The 15,475-nt window shown below is 47.5% G+C and overlaps 1 pseudogene; it reads right to left on the bottom strand.

Annotated features, from left to right (window-relative positions):
• Positions 1-5,073: 5,073 nt before the first annotated feature.
• Positions 5,074-8,376, bottom strand: LOC124993585 (palmitoyltransferase ZDHHC19-like; annotated as a pseudogene).
• Positions 8,377-15,475: the final 7,099 nt, after the last annotated feature.

Below are 15,475 nucleotides of genomic sequence, written 5' to 3'. Positions count from 1 at the left end.
AAACTTGTGATAATACCTAAATATATACAGATAGCATATTATCATATCTTCACTGTAATATCTTGAACAAAGATATTTCTATATGAGAAATATAATGATACTGTTGGGCATCTGAAATTACAGTCATACAAGGTTTTTCTTTTAAAAGAAATGTATGTGTTAACATATTGCTCTGTTCATTTGGCATGTTAATACTGAAGGACACAATCATTTGATGCAGAAAAAGCATTTGATGAAATCCAGTACCTTCCATGTTTAAAAAAGACACACATACACAAACACAAACACACACACACACACACAAAAACAGAAAAAAGAAAACTTCTTCAAATTTATAAAGGGCATTCATGAAAAATCTAACATCATATTATTCAAAAATTACAGCCACAGAAATTAGGCAAGAAAAAAATTTAAAGTATCCACTTGAGTGTGAAAAAAGCAAAACTATCTATTTGCAGATGACAAGAACTTGCATATTGATAACTCTAAGCCAGTTATGGCAGTGAAGTCCTATAACAACTTGGGAGGCTGTGTGGGAGGCTGAGATAGGAGGACCACAAGTTGGAGGTCACCTTGGTCAATGTAGTGAGACCATGTCTGAAAATAAAAAAGGGCTGGGGATGTAGCTCAGTGGTAGAGTGCTTGCCTACTATGCATAATACCCTGGATTCAGTTTGATCCCCAGTACCACACACAATCTTTCTCCCTCTCTCCTCTTTCCCTCTCTCCTCTCTATCACACAAAACACACACACACACACACACACACACACACATAATCATAAGTAATATACTTATGTCCACACACACAACTAGAATTAGTAATATATAAGTCCCTTTCTATTTTGTGGAATAGTTTGAGGTACACTATGTTTATCCTGGTTGGTGGGTTTTCTCTCCTCTCATCTTCAGCCCTTGCTAGGAAGGCCACAAGGTCAGTTGCTATGATTATTACTGATGCCACATTTTAAGGATGAGAGAAATGCTAAGTGTCTTGCCCAAGGGCAAAATGTCAGTGAGAGTGGATTCAAGAGCCTGGACATCCAGAGAGCAATGCTCTTCCCTTCCAGGAGGTACCTGTCCCAGCCCCTCAAAGCCTCCCCAGGAAACACATTTCTCTGAATCTAGAACAGACAGGCAGAGCAGCCATAGAATCAGCAAAAAAAAATTTTATGGGGGTTGGAGAGTCATGGGGTCAGGGTGCTCCCAACAGGGGAGTTGGGGCTCAGGCCTCAGAGGCCTGATGTGGGGCTCACATCCTGGCAGCATGTCCATATCCAGGCATCACAGCGAGGGGGTGAATTGGAGACCAAGTCTCCCTGTGGGCCTTCCACTGCAGCACTGGGCTGATGGGAAGAGAAACAAGAGTCAGTACATGGGGCTCTCCCTGAACTCCACCCACAGCTCACGGTCAAGTCCCTGAGCCTCTGAGGCAGGACAGAAAGAGGGCTGGCACCACAAGTGACTAAAAGAGCACTTGGGGGCACCATGTGTTACCATCCCACTTTACTACTAATACCCCACTGCGTGTGTTTCACATGGGACTTCAAGTAAAAATTTCCAATAAAAAAGAATCTCCATTAAAATATTATAAACTCCAGAACTAGTCTCAGTCCTTAATAATAGCTGAGGAAACTGAGGCCCAGAAAGGTAAAGACCTGCTCCAGGGCCACCCAGCTAGTTAGCTAAGCAGTCTTTTCTCTCTGTCTATTCAGGGACACCTGGGTGTGCTCTGAAGCCCTGTGACCTGGACCTGCACCCTCACATCCATACTCCCACTCCTCAGCTCCAGGTGCTTCAGCTGCAGGGCCAGCCCCACCTCAGGGGCTCCAACAACACACATGCAGCCCACAGACACCCCTGTGTCCACTGCACACCCACTACTCCTCACCTAGATGACTGCACTCCCTGGTGCTCCTTCATAAGATGTGTCAAAAGACACAGGTTGAGAGTTGGGCCCAGGGAGGTGTGGGCGATGGTGTTCTGGGGAGAATGTTGGTGACTGCAGGGCCGCCATCGGCTCCCACTTGGATCCCGAGTCTTGCTGGAGCAACACAACTTCTGACATGTACCTGGGCAATGACGGGCCCAAAGCAAGGGGTCACCACCCACCTTTCCTCTTCTTCCTGACCACCCTCACCCCTCAGAGCTTGGACAGCACAGAGCCCAGGGCTCTGTTCCAGGGCTCCCATCCAGGCTGGGATTCCATTCAACCCCATTTCTTGGGAGTAGAAACTACAAAGGCAAAGAAGAGGGGAGTTCCCAGAGACTCCCAGAGTGCCCTGCAGAAAACCCCCAAGGAAGAGAACAGTGAGGGTCAGGGCCAGGAAGCTGGAGTAAGGGACCAGGGAAGAAGACCCAGCCTCACCCACCCCACCAGCCCCAGGGACAACCACTTGAGTCTCTGGTATACCAACTTACTTGGGCCCCAGTGGTGCGCACAGGGTGACATGCCAGTTTCTGATACAACCCTGGTCGAATGGGTTGTTCTCCTGAAGGGAGACGGGGATGGGAAGAGCAGCTCAGAAAGAGCAGGACTCCACACAGCCATCTCCCAGTGACCCTCCCTAAGTTGGTCAGCTGAGCCAGGACTCAACTCAGGCCTGGAGCAAGAATCCAAGGGCAGGGAAGCCCAGAGTGACCCAGGGATCCTGCCTCCCAGGGCTCCTGGGAAGAGCCACCTCCCTCCTCCCACTTGTGAGCAGCTCTCCCTGACAGTGCTGACCCTGCACCACCTCTCCTGCCTTCTCAGGGCTCCCTGCTCACCTTGTTCCCCCCCAGCAGCATCCTTGCTCTGTCTCCATGGGGCCCACTCATCCTCCCACCACGTCTTTCCAGATCCCTTATAAGATCTTCCCTTGCTGCTCAACTGCTCCACAGTCAGTGTCACCCCTGCTCCCACTTCCCTCTCCCACCCCTCACTCTTCCTAACCATGTGCCTTCAGTGAATTTCACAATCTGGGAGGACAGTGGCAGCAGGGATGCCCAGTTGTATTTTCCTGGACAAAAATCACATGGCCCAGGAGAGTCTGGGCTGAAGGCCTTCAGTACACAAAGGAGTAAAGGTCAAGCAGAAAGGTCAGGTCCTCACTGACTGGCTTCTCCTCTCCCTTCTTCCTCTCCCTCCACTCCATCCATCTGCTTGGCTCTATCCTCCTCCCAGACTGGGATGAGTCTCATCTCCAACTTCAAGGATTTAAATTATAAATAATTGATCAACATGGGAAGGGATCCAACAGCACCACTCCCCACCCCCAACTCTCCCATGGCTCACACATAAAGATGCTCATTTTCAACCCTATTCTGCACTAGAAGGAACAAGGATTCCACATCAACAGGACAGCTCTGGAATATTCCACCATGTCCAAAAGCAACATGAATCATTGTTCTCTATGAGGTTCTGACAGCTTTAAGGGGTTCACAGCACTTAATAACCTAGTATGCTGCAGTGGATCACACCTGTAAGCCCATGAGTGGGGAGGCTGAGGCAGGAGGATGAGAAGCTCAAGGCCAGTCTCACAAATTTAGAAAGGCCCTCAGGAACTTAAGTGAGACCCTCCCTCAAAACAAAATGTAACAGAGATTGGAGATGTAGCTTCCATAATAAAGGAGCCCTGGGTTTAAACCATATGACCAGAAAAAAGAGAATAATTAATTACAGATACTAAAAACATTTACAAAATTTTTAAATCTTGAGAAATAACATTTGATTAGATGTGTATAAAGTATAGAAAATACTGGTTGTATATAGGGTATAGAAAAATCCTTAAAGGAATGATAATTACTACATTTTTGTGAACTGTGCAGTAAACTTGAATTCCTTCCTCTCCCCACATGGAACCCTATCAGACAGGAATACAATCCAAGCACCCAGACCAGTTACAATCACTGGCTTCCCACTTGGGAACCCTGCTCCAATTCTTCATCTCAAACACCCTCCTACTCCACAGGACCAAAATCAAGGGGCATCTTCTTCTTGCCCCATCTTCTGCCCAAATTTCTGCTGCCTCTACTTCTTTCCTTATCCTGGGAAGATCTGGTAATCAGGCTTATCTCTGTTCCTTTCTCTCTTTTCTTCTATCCCCAAAGGTTGATGCTTTTATTTGTTGGTTCACACATTTTTCAGATTCCTATTCTTTGTGTGCTGGGGATTGAAGCACCAGGGCCTTGCACATGCTAAGCACATGCTTTGCCTCTCAGATTCACACACAGTCAGATGCATTTCAGGGCATCAAAGATGCCTCAATCAAGCCAGACAGGGTGGCACACAACTATAATTTCAGCACTGTGGCTAATGAGGCAGGTGAATTACAAGTCTAGGACCAACCTTTGCAACTCAGTGATGCTCTGTTTCAAAGTGGAAACAAAAGGGACTAGGGATGAAGATCAGCACTGAAGTGCCCCAGGTTCAAAACACAGTAGCCAACAAATAAAGTCCAGTCACTGCACTGGGGGTTGAAAACACACTGCAAAGAGCATGGCCAGTCTGTTTTAGGTTGGAGAGTCCAGCAGCAACATGAGGCCCTGAGCACCATGAGGAGTGGCCAGGGTAACTCAGAGAGGGTATCATGGACAAAGCATAGGCAACCCAGCCCACAGCACCCAGTTACATGCAGAGGAGAAGCCCAGAGAGTTCAGCAATAAGACACACAAGAGGGCTCGCTTATCTGCTTCTGGTTTCAGAGGCTTTTCCCAACCCAGTAAGAGCAGCCTGAAGAATGTCTGCTGCTTTGGCCATTGGTGGGAGCATCTTCCTGACAGCAAGAGCAGAGGCTGGACTGACATGGGCCAGGAAGTGAAGGGTGAAGTTAGAGAGAGAGGTCAAGTCTTTCAGGGAATAAGGCACAGAAGGTACACCAGGTGCATTGGAGGCATGGGACATCAACGGTGAAGCTTGCTTGGCTTTTAAGATGAGGCATAAACATGTGTAAGTGACCACAGGAAGGAATAGTAGTCATTGTAACAGCAACTCATAGGGCACTTTCTGGTTCCAGCCACTGTTCTATGTGTCTTCTGCATATTAACCCACGCTTCCCTGGTTATAGATATGGAAATTGAGTGACCAGGTGGTTAGTTAGCATGCCCATGATCTCCCTGATGGTATGTTGTAGAGGTGTGACGTGGAATTCTGCGATCTGGCTCCAGAGTCCTTGCTACCAACCACCAAGCAATTGACTCCAGGAGGAGCTGCATGGAAGTGGCTGCATGTAATGATGCCTACACGGGTGCTGCCAGCAATGGGGGGAGCCCTGTCTGGCGAATCCAGAGTGCAGACCACATTTCCCTTGAGACTTGGCAACTGAAGATGATGAAAGCAGATTTGGGTAATGAAACTGGTCTAACCTTAATCATGGTGGCAGTGCAGGACGATATCTATTTGTCAAAATGCCTTACCATAGAAGAAAATGGGTGAATTTTACTGTGTGTAAATTATTCCTCAATAGAAGAGTTTTAGAAGAAATCCTACCATGGCTCCCAGATTTTCACTTCATCCAAAATGATCTCACGCTTGAACTTTCGGGGCCATTTTTACTCTTGACCCCCACGGGGTCAACTTCATTGCCGGTGCCACCTGGGGCTTGAATTAGAGCCTTATCCTTATCATTCCCTCAACAGAACACCTTCAGGTTCCTTGCTTTTTTCCAACCATGTGCCTCTCAGCCCAGCGGGGTATCCCGGCACAGGGACTCAACCCTGCTTACCTGGACCTCGTAGAGACGCCTGGCGGTGCTCACGGCTACAGCCTGGACCAGTAGCTCGAAGATGACAGGCAGCAGGGCGCCAGTGGCCAATATAGCTACGATGATGCTGTGCAGAGGTTAAGAAGCCAACCCCTAGGAGAAAACCTCACTGGCCCCGCCCCTTGATCAGGCCCCGCCCCCTTGACCCGCCTCCACAGAGCCCCGCCCACCGAATCTTCCTTCCTGGACTGGACAATTCGTCCAGTACACCTAACCGAAAGCTAACTCCAACGGGCCTTCCTCCTACCTATTCCGTTTCTACCTGCATTATCCCTCTGCCAAGTCCTGCGAGTCTTAACTCCACCGTCCATCCCACCCCGCCTGTCTCCCTGACCCCACTCACCTTCACCATGGCCTTGACAGGTCCTCCCAAGGGGCTTTTCCTTCTAGACCCGCCCACATCAGCCCTGCTCTTGGCGACCCGCCCCTTGGCTGTCCACCCCTCCCTCTCCACAGCATGTGGAGTAACCAGTGTGGGCCCTTGGGACTCTGTGGATACGCTATGATTTTGTCCAAGGACAGTGCCATGTCAGTGGTGCGCACCACGAAGATGACGGAGGTCACCACCAGGGCAACCAGGTAGAGACACAGGGACACCAGGAGGAGCAGGAACAGCCGGAAGTTCCGATGCCCAATGCAGTTGTTGACCCACCTCGAGTGATGGTCAAACTCCTAGGAGAGAGGAGGCAGGTGTCCAGGGTCTATCTGGCCTGGTCTCCATCGCCCCCAAATGCTCAGGTCCCCCCAAATTCTGGGCCACCTGCACTTGGTCCTACACACGGGCTCCCAACTCCAGGCAGAACCTGGCATTTCCATTGCTACCGATGTTTGTTAGGACTCCATGGTTCAAGAGGTCAGCTGTCACAGAGTGAGGTGTTTAGAGACCAGACTGCCTGGTGTCACTTGGAGCAGGATATAGAATAACTCTGGGCCTCTCTTTTCTCAGATACTGGAGAAGGATGTAAAGAACTCCCTTACCCACCAGCCTTCTGTACTTGGAAGGCCATGCAGGGTGTGCACATGAGAGAAGAACACTCAGAACCCAGGAACCCCTCCAACTTGGACAACCAGAGGAAGACAGGCAAAGATCCCAGAACAGGGAAGCACCTGGCCTAAGGTCTGGGTATGGAATATCAGCAAGCAGGGGATGGTACAGGAGCTGTCTTTCCTCCCCCTGAATCCTCCAGACTCAGCACATATTTGATGCCCTTTGCTTGTCAGCACCTGTGCAAAGAAGGCCTGCCTCTCAGGACAGGAGAAGACACAGAGGTGATAACAGATATGAGTGACCAAGTGTGGCAGAGAAACACCCTTAGCAGTCTGAGAAGACAGTCTCATACCCACCCCTGGCCCACTTATGCTGTGAGGTTCCCAGTCCTGATCAGGTACCCCAGGATGGATTGGTGAGTGGACAGGGAGGAGGAGTACTCACCTCCACGCAGATGTTACATGTCACGCAGTGGAGGGTGCGAGGTGGTCGGTGGAAGTTGCATTGATGACACCAGGGCATCTGGAACGCATGGTTGTGCATCCAGGCAGTGTGTCCTGCTTCCGGGTCCTGCTCCACGGAGCCTGGCATGGGAAGAGGTTGGGACAGTGTCAGGAGGCCCTTCTCTCACTGCTGCTTGGAGCAGCCCCATAGCATCACTGGGCAAGAAGAAGAGTGGGGAGGAAGTTTCCAGAGGAATCCCGGTCCATGTTGAGGAAGCTGACCACTCAGATGGGCTGGCAGTCAAAGAGAAGGGCTTTCCAGCCAAAAGAGATCTCTGCAGAGCTCCACCCTTGGGAAGAGAGATCAGTGCTGGATGTTGTGTGTGAAATGGGAAGGAGCAAGAGTGAACTGTGCTTTGGAAGAGCCTGCTGGCCTCTCCTGCCAGCCTGCCCAGTCCTCCCTTCTAAAGTAACTGGGAAACCTCCAGGATTCTGTTTCTTCACACCTCAGTGGCTTGGGAAATGAAGTGCCAGGGCCTCAGTCATGATGACATGGAGGCAGGGATCCTGAGCCCATAGGTGGGCTTCACACTTCAGAAATCACCCCTGTGGGCATCAGCCCTTGGGGTACCACTCCTTCTCCCAGGATTCTGAGGACTTACCTCAATGTAAAATGCCCGGGTCCGAGATGTTTAATCGAACCAGGCTCCATAGGCTCAAAAGGAAGAGTGGGCCGGTGACGAGGGCAAAGGCCCACTCCCCATGGCCCACCAGCCATCTGCATCTGAAACCAGAATCAGACTCACTTCTAGTCTGGGCCAACCCAGAGCTCCCCACGAGGCCTGGCTCACCTGAGGTTGGACTCACAGACCTTAAGGACAGGGGTAAATATCCCGGCTAGAGACACACCATGGAGACTCCAGCTAATGTCACCAGCACTCCCAGCCACCCGCAGTTCCCTAGATGCCTCAGGCACTCTAGACCTCTGAGGTGCTAACTATATATCCTTCTTTCCCTCCTGACCCTCTGTCCCCACTCCCCTGCCTCTTCACTATCATTGCCTAAACCTCAGAGCTTCCATGGGAGACTCACGGGTAGGCGAAGAAAGCGCTGCTCATGATCACGAGCATCATGATGACAAAGGAGGCAAATAGACTTGGTCGGAACCAAGAACAGTCAACTCGAGGTTGACCACCGGGCGCCATTTCCTGAGAGTGTGGCATGGGTATGCCGATTCTCCTGGGAAATGAGAGCCAAGTGTTATGTGTGTTAGGTTCCCACCCAGATTGTCATGAGGATGGTAGGGAAGGAAAGAAGTATAAAGTGTGACATCACAGAGGTGGTGGCATGGGTGCTCTGGCTGCTTCCAGTGCCTTCTGAGAGCACCCTTCCCCCAGCCCCACATACACACCTGTTGCACACTGGACATCCTGCTCTATCCATGTTGACTGTGCTGGAGCATGTGATGATGTGGATGTGGTTTGTCCTCCATAGTTTCGCAGGCTGGACGCTTGGTCCTCAGTGTGGCAGTGTTGAGGTGGTAGAAGCTGTAGGAGTTGCGGCCTAGTGTGAAGTGTTTCCTTCACTTGGAATGGTGCCCTCGGAAGGGAGTAATGTGCTTCTCATGGCCCCCAGTGGTTCCTGTGAGAATGGGTTGTTCTGAGAAGAGCAAGACTCAACTGGTCTCTCCCCAGGTTTCTGGCCAGGCAGCCTCTTCCCCTCACATGTCCTCTCACCATGATGCCATTCACCATGCTGGGATGACCCTCACCACAGCTCCGTCACAGGGGCTGCCAAATCTTGGACTCTGGGATAAATAAACATCATCTCTTTACAAAGCACCCAGTCTTGGCTATTTGTTTAGAACAAAAGCAGTGGAAGCAAGCTAGTACATAGTCTCTGGGGAGTGGCATGGGGAGAATTTGGCTGATTCTCATCATCCTTTCAGGCCTGTTGCTAATTGAAGCAGACAGTGCTCATTTCTTCTCCTATCTCCACTTCTTTGTTTTTTGGGTTTTTTTTTTTTTTTTTTTTTTTTTTTTTTTTTTTTTTTTTTTTTTTAAAACAGATTTTCAGTTTCTGGAAGGAGTTAGCAATCTACCCCACTAAATAACTTGCCCATTTCCCTCATTTCCAGGGTGGGCTGTATGACACAATATTGCTTAAAGAGACATGTGCAAATGTCAGTTGAGGATTTCTGGGAAAGATTTTGCCTTTTCAATGAAAGGGAAGATGATGCAGTTGGCAGAGCTCTGTGTCCCTTCTTCCTGTCTGGAAGGTAGACCTGATGGCTGGGGTGCCACCTGGGACCCTTGAGACCACAATCATGATACCCAGACACAACTTGTAACATTGTGAGTCCCCGTCCTATCCCTCAACTGCATCCCCCTGAGCTGCATATTATGAGAAGGTAACTGGGTTTCTGTTACACTGACATGTGTCATCGTATTGGCCAAAGAGCCCCTGAGAGCCTCTGGGTTTGGTGGATTCTTCCTATCATTAGTCTTGGTGAGGGACTTAAAACATTTTCCCATCCCAATTGGAGCTAACAATGGCCAAATACATGTGGCTTGTCTCACAGTGATAACAGAGACCTGTGATCCAAGTGACATCAATTTCACTATAGATCTGCTACCACCAACTGACTGAGTAGTCCATTATGAAATGCTAACAATTGCACAGAGGTCCAAAGACCATACGTAGTGCCCAGCACCATTTTGGACTGGGGATTGAACCCAGAGCCATGGAGCTATATCCCTGACCTTTTTATTTTGAGATGGGTCTCTCTAAGTTGTTGAAGCTGGCTTTGAACTTGAGATCCTCTTGCCTCAGCCTCCCAAACTGCTGGGATCACAGGTATGAGCCACCATGCCTGATCAATGAAATTAAATTGATTAAAAATAGATCAAGACTGGTGGCATTGAGATCAGGGCAAAAGGACAGTTAGTGTAGATATTAAATAATAGGGTCAGGAAGATTGGAGCTGATTCCAAAGAAAATAAAATGCTAATACTTCCAGAGCACTTCCCCTCCTCCAACCTTTTTCCAGGGCTACCTGCCCCCAGGGAATTGTTTCTCCCAGTAAGGAGTTGTTACTGAATACCTTGGCCAGTTGGTGGCTCCCTTCCTGCCTTTCTGGGCAGTTGTGGAAAATAGAAATACCAGAAATGCTCCCTTCCCACCTTTTGTCCCCTAGGCAGGATGGGCAGGGGGAACATGAGATGAAAGGACACCTGAAATCTTGCAGCATACATGATGAAAGAAAATGACTTCATGACCCCCACACCCCTGGGCACCTTCTCAGGCTCCTGCTTCTCCAGAGGACTGTCTCTCTGTCTCTCTTTCTCTCTCCCTCTTCCCCTCTCTGTCTTCTATCTTTTAAATAAAACTTTTTACTCTTGCCCTGGCATTTTTTCGTGGATTAATGTTCAACACCTGGGGTTGGGGACTTGAACCCGATCTTGATTTTCAAGACTGGTTTCAGACAGGAGCTCTGCACAGATCACCACCAGGGTAAATTCTTCCACACCCCACTTCTTTCTTAGGTGTGCAATTCTGTATTTCTTTCTGGAGGACAATAATGCACACCTGACTAATTAAATGCCGTTAGTGCAAGCTGCCCTCCAAGCTCATTTTACAAGACCAATATTACACTGAAACCAAAAGATATCACAGGGAAAAACCAAGACTAATACCCTTCAGGTGCATACATGCAAATGTACTTTGGAAATAAAAAACAAAAATTCAGTAATATATTGAAAAGTTTACATATTATTGTCACTGGATTTTATCCCAGAAATCCAAGAATGATTCAACATAGAAAAATGGAGTATAGCTGAGCATGGCAGCTCATACCTATCATTCCAGCAAATCTGGAGGCCAGAACAAGAGGACCTCAAGTTCAAGGCCAGCCTCAGCAACTTAGTTGAGTACTCAGCAAGTTAATGAGACTGTGACTCATTTAGAAATAAAAAGAACTGGTAAAGTAGCCCTGGGTTGGTCCCCGGTTCAGCTCCTTCCCCGCCAAAAAATGTCACTTAGGTGATAGTCCGAGACATTATCACCAACGTGGGAACTGGGGAGATGGCCAAGAGTGACTCCATCATGTAGAATCTCACCTTGCTGGACACAGGCTCCTGCAATTAATGCAGCATACATGTCAGAGTCCGACTCGTCAGATCAATGCAAGAATAGACAATATTGGTAATCACATGTGTGATTGGAGAAAACCAGTCCAGACCTCATTACTCAGGCTGGGATGGAAGAGTGTGAAAACAGAAATCAGATATGGTGACACCAAAGAGTTGAAGGATGCTAGTAGTTTACACTGAAATCTGGAACATGATTTTCCTGAACTAAGAATGGTTTCTTGCAGCTAACTAGTATGTGTAGAAGGGTTTTATGTTATAATGCACATTCTTATCACATACTATGTTGTTTATAGAGTGATTTTCCTCTCAGCATCTTTGTGTCTTGAACATCAGATCTTTATGTCTTGGAACTGGACAGTCATACTATAAATTATTAAACACTAAAACTTGAAATAATGTCAATTGTATAGTTCCTACTAAAACTTCACCAACTAACATTAATGTTTCTTTTCTGTGAGTTAAATAAGAGGTTCATATTGTATGCATAATTTTTGTAATTGGGAATTAAATAGGGAAAGCAGAATCCAAACTTTATTCTTAATCCACATCCCATATTCTTTCCTTTGTACCATGCTACCTGCTAATCAATCTGCTTAAAACTTTTTTAGCTAACTACATAAATGTGGATATTAGACATGTTATATTTTGACAGATTTTATTTGTGTTTTCATACTAACTTGAGGTGTGCTCTATACTTCTGTTCACATTACATACTATGAGATCAGACCATAGGGTCTGCTAGCAACCATTTAATTATTTTATTTATTATTAATGAGGAGAGGTGTACTGAAGAGTTCATAATTGGTCAGAGCCTGTGGGAATTTAACAGGCAGTTACAACTAACAGCTATTCATTTTGGAAAGGCTCTGCTTATTGATAATGACTGCCATAGGCATTTTTCAACAGCAGAGAAAAGAGCTTAGCTGATAATGACAGCTAATAAGAATATTCCCCAATAGAAGAGATAAAACACAGTGGTATCTTCTACTGGTGCTTCTATTGTGATCAAATGTATTTGGTAGCATGAAAAGTCTGTTTGGAAAGCCTTAACTATTTCTGTATTAGAAATCTAAGTCCCTAATAAGGATGCAGAAATTTTAAAGACAATATTCAGAACACATCTATTACCACTGCAAGCTTACGTTAACAAATGCTCCTGTCTTCTGCTGCAAATTAAGACTGAATTGCTTACAGCTAGAGGTGTTACGTTAGTGCAGGGGCTGAGAAACTACTCGCTAGGAATGTGGTAGAAGAATATTAGCAAAATGAGTAGTTGTTTTAAATTACCTCTAATATCTTTTCAAATCTTTTCAATTCTGTTTCCTCGGTATAACGATGCAACAGGTAATTTGTATATCTTCTCTTGGAAAAATTAAGAGTATTTTTAGTCTCCAGAATTTGAGTTCCTATGTAAGGAGTTTAGTGTGAAAGGTCAATAAGGCAACTCTTTGTTCTTTGGAACTCTAGAAAAAGAAAGAACTAACTGAACATGCAGCATTAACAATGATGGGGCTGGGTCAATATTCCTTAAATATTGGTTGTTCTTTCCCAGCCAGATAGGTATACAAGGGAAATTTCAGAGGAGGCAGAAAAAGACTGCAGAAAAGACAAAGAAAATGTCACAGTAGAGAAAAAAGAAAGCATATTGAATTAGGGAAATGATTGATACTCAAGAGTTTCTAGAACATAGTAGAAATGAATGTGTGTCAGCATGATGGGTGTTGAAGGGGCAGCTGGGCAAGGCATGCATGAGACAGATCCTTAGCTTTAGGAATAAACCTAGAAGTAATTTAGTTGCAACCTTGTGCTATCTTTACACATTTAATAAGAAATTGTATGCAATTAATGAAATCATGTATTATACTGTTGGGACTAATGACACGTTAACTAACTCAGGCTGACTCCTTACTCCCTGAGGAGTAAGCAAGACCAAGGCCTCAAAGGCGGTTTCAAAAGTTAATGACGATAAATCAGACCACCATCAGGGATTGGTTAACAACAGTTCTGCAAATGTGATCAGCTCCTGCTTGCCATATAGTCCTATGGGACTCTCACCTGTGTAAACCCCCCATGTCTTGCTGACCTTTAAGTTGATTAGTTCCCGCCTAGTCTTCACCCTACATAAAAGCTGTGTGACTTCCTCAATAAATGAGTTCCTGCTGTGACTGGTCTCTCTGATGAGTCTGATTGTCCTCCACCTGGAGGGCTGGGTGTGGGCAGTCAGTCGACCCTACCTTTCCCCGTCTGGTCTTGTTGGAGAGTGCTCCCTTCCCTTGTCACTGGTCGAGAAGAGCAAGGGCGCTAAAGACCCCAACACCTGGCCCCCAACATAGAACCCCTCAAGGCTGATCCGCAGTCAAAGCGAAGAGGCAGCTTTGAAACTGAGAGTGCAGGCAGATTGGGCCAAGCAAGTTCCGAGGTAAGGGCATCCCTGAAAAGATGGGGCAAACACACACCACACATGGTGACCCTATACTCTCAGCTCTTAGACTCATGCTGAAGAGTAGGGGCCTTGAGTGGTCTGATACATAGGCTGAAAAAGCTTAGGACACCTTTACTCAGGTGGCCCCTTGGCTTCCTGCCGCTAATCTTTTTGACTGGTCCATATGGGATCGTGTAGAACAACTTGTTAGGAAGAGGGAAATCAATTTAGGGGAGGGTCCCCCATTGGGAGTCTACACTACATTATCCACCCTTAAGGCCTGCTTCTCTCCAGGACCTCCCAAAGGGGGCTCCAAGGTTCCCCTCAAGAGCTGCCACCTAAAGAATCATTGGCTCCTCCTGTTGCATCTCCTTCCAGAAACTTGCCACAGATTAAACAACATTGGGAGACCTTTAATGAGGAGCCCAATCCATCTCCGTCTGCTCCTCCCAAGGCTGAGGAACCATGAGGGCAGCCAGCCTCTACACATAGCGAGGGCCCACTTCCACCCCGGGGAGGCTCATTGCTGCCATCTTGTATTCTGGGGCCACATCAGACTCCATTGAAAGCCCTCGCCCTCTTCCTTCCAGATGGTGGGAAATCTTCCTGGAGGCCATTTTATAATACTGGGAGAGAATTCACTGACTCTAACCTCCCCCCTCCCTGTATGGCCTTCCTGGTAAATGCTAACCCAGGGGGTAACCAGCCTGCTATATGGTACCCATGGGAGGCACAAGATTTAAAGGAACAAAAGAAAGTTGTTTCAGAGGATGGACCCAATTCTCCTTGGGCTGAAACCATGCTCCAAGGCCTCGCACACCAGCAGTGCACCACTCAGGATTGGAAGAAACTAACTAAATCTGTCCTTCCTGGTCCTTTATATTTGAAGAGGCGTGCCTTTTTTAATGAAGAATGCCATGCTCAGGCTAAACGGAACCAGGCCACTAAGCCTCCCATCCTGGTTACTTATGGGATGCTCTCCGGGTCCAGTGACCCATTCTCTACTGGCCTCTTACAGGCTGCCATCCCAGCCCCATATCAAGAACAAGTAAGAGCCCTAGGGTTAGCAGCATTGAAAAAGCTAGAGGAGGGCCCCTCAGAACTCCCCATTGCAGGGATTACCCAGAAGGCAACTGAGGACCTAGCAACCTTCCTTGAAAGGGTAGAAAGAAGCCATTGGATAAAATTTGCTCTGGGGCCCCTAAGAGATCAATTTGTTAAAATGTTAGTTTGGGAAGGAATGACTACTGATCACAAATTGGCCTGTGCAGGCATGAAAGATCACTTCATGGGAAGGTGGGTTGTGGCTACCAAAGATATTGACACGCAAGAGCATCAGTCTCAATCCTTGTTCGCAGCCCTACAGGCACAAACTGCCTCACTTACTGAGGCTCTCATTGCAGCCTTGTCACCAGTCGCAGCTAAGGGCAAAGGAGTATGTTATGGTTGTGGGCAACCAGGCCACTTCAAGAGGGATCGCCCCACTGGTTGGGTGTGTTCTGAGGCTCCGCCCGGATGCTCTACAGGTTCAGTTCAAAGGCCGGTCACCCCCAAGACGCCTTGCCCAAGATACAGAAAGGGATTCCGTATCTTCAAATCTCTTCTTTCTTGTGCTTCTATGCTCTTCCTGCAAACTCGAACGCCTCCTTCTTCTCCCGCTCTTAATCCCCCCTCCTCCTCCAACTTCGACTCAGCTGTTTCTGCTTCAATTCCCTGGCCCAGCCCACCTAG

Source organism: Sciurus carolinensis, chromosome 9 (genome assembly GCF_902686445.1).
Source record: "Sciurus carolinensis chromosome 9, mSciCar1.2, whole genome shotgun sequence".
Taxonomy (NCBI): Eukaryota; Metazoa; Chordata; class Mammalia; order Rodentia; family Sciuridae; genus Sciurus; species Sciurus carolinensis.
This window is presented reverse-complemented; position numbering and strand designations above follow the sequence as displayed.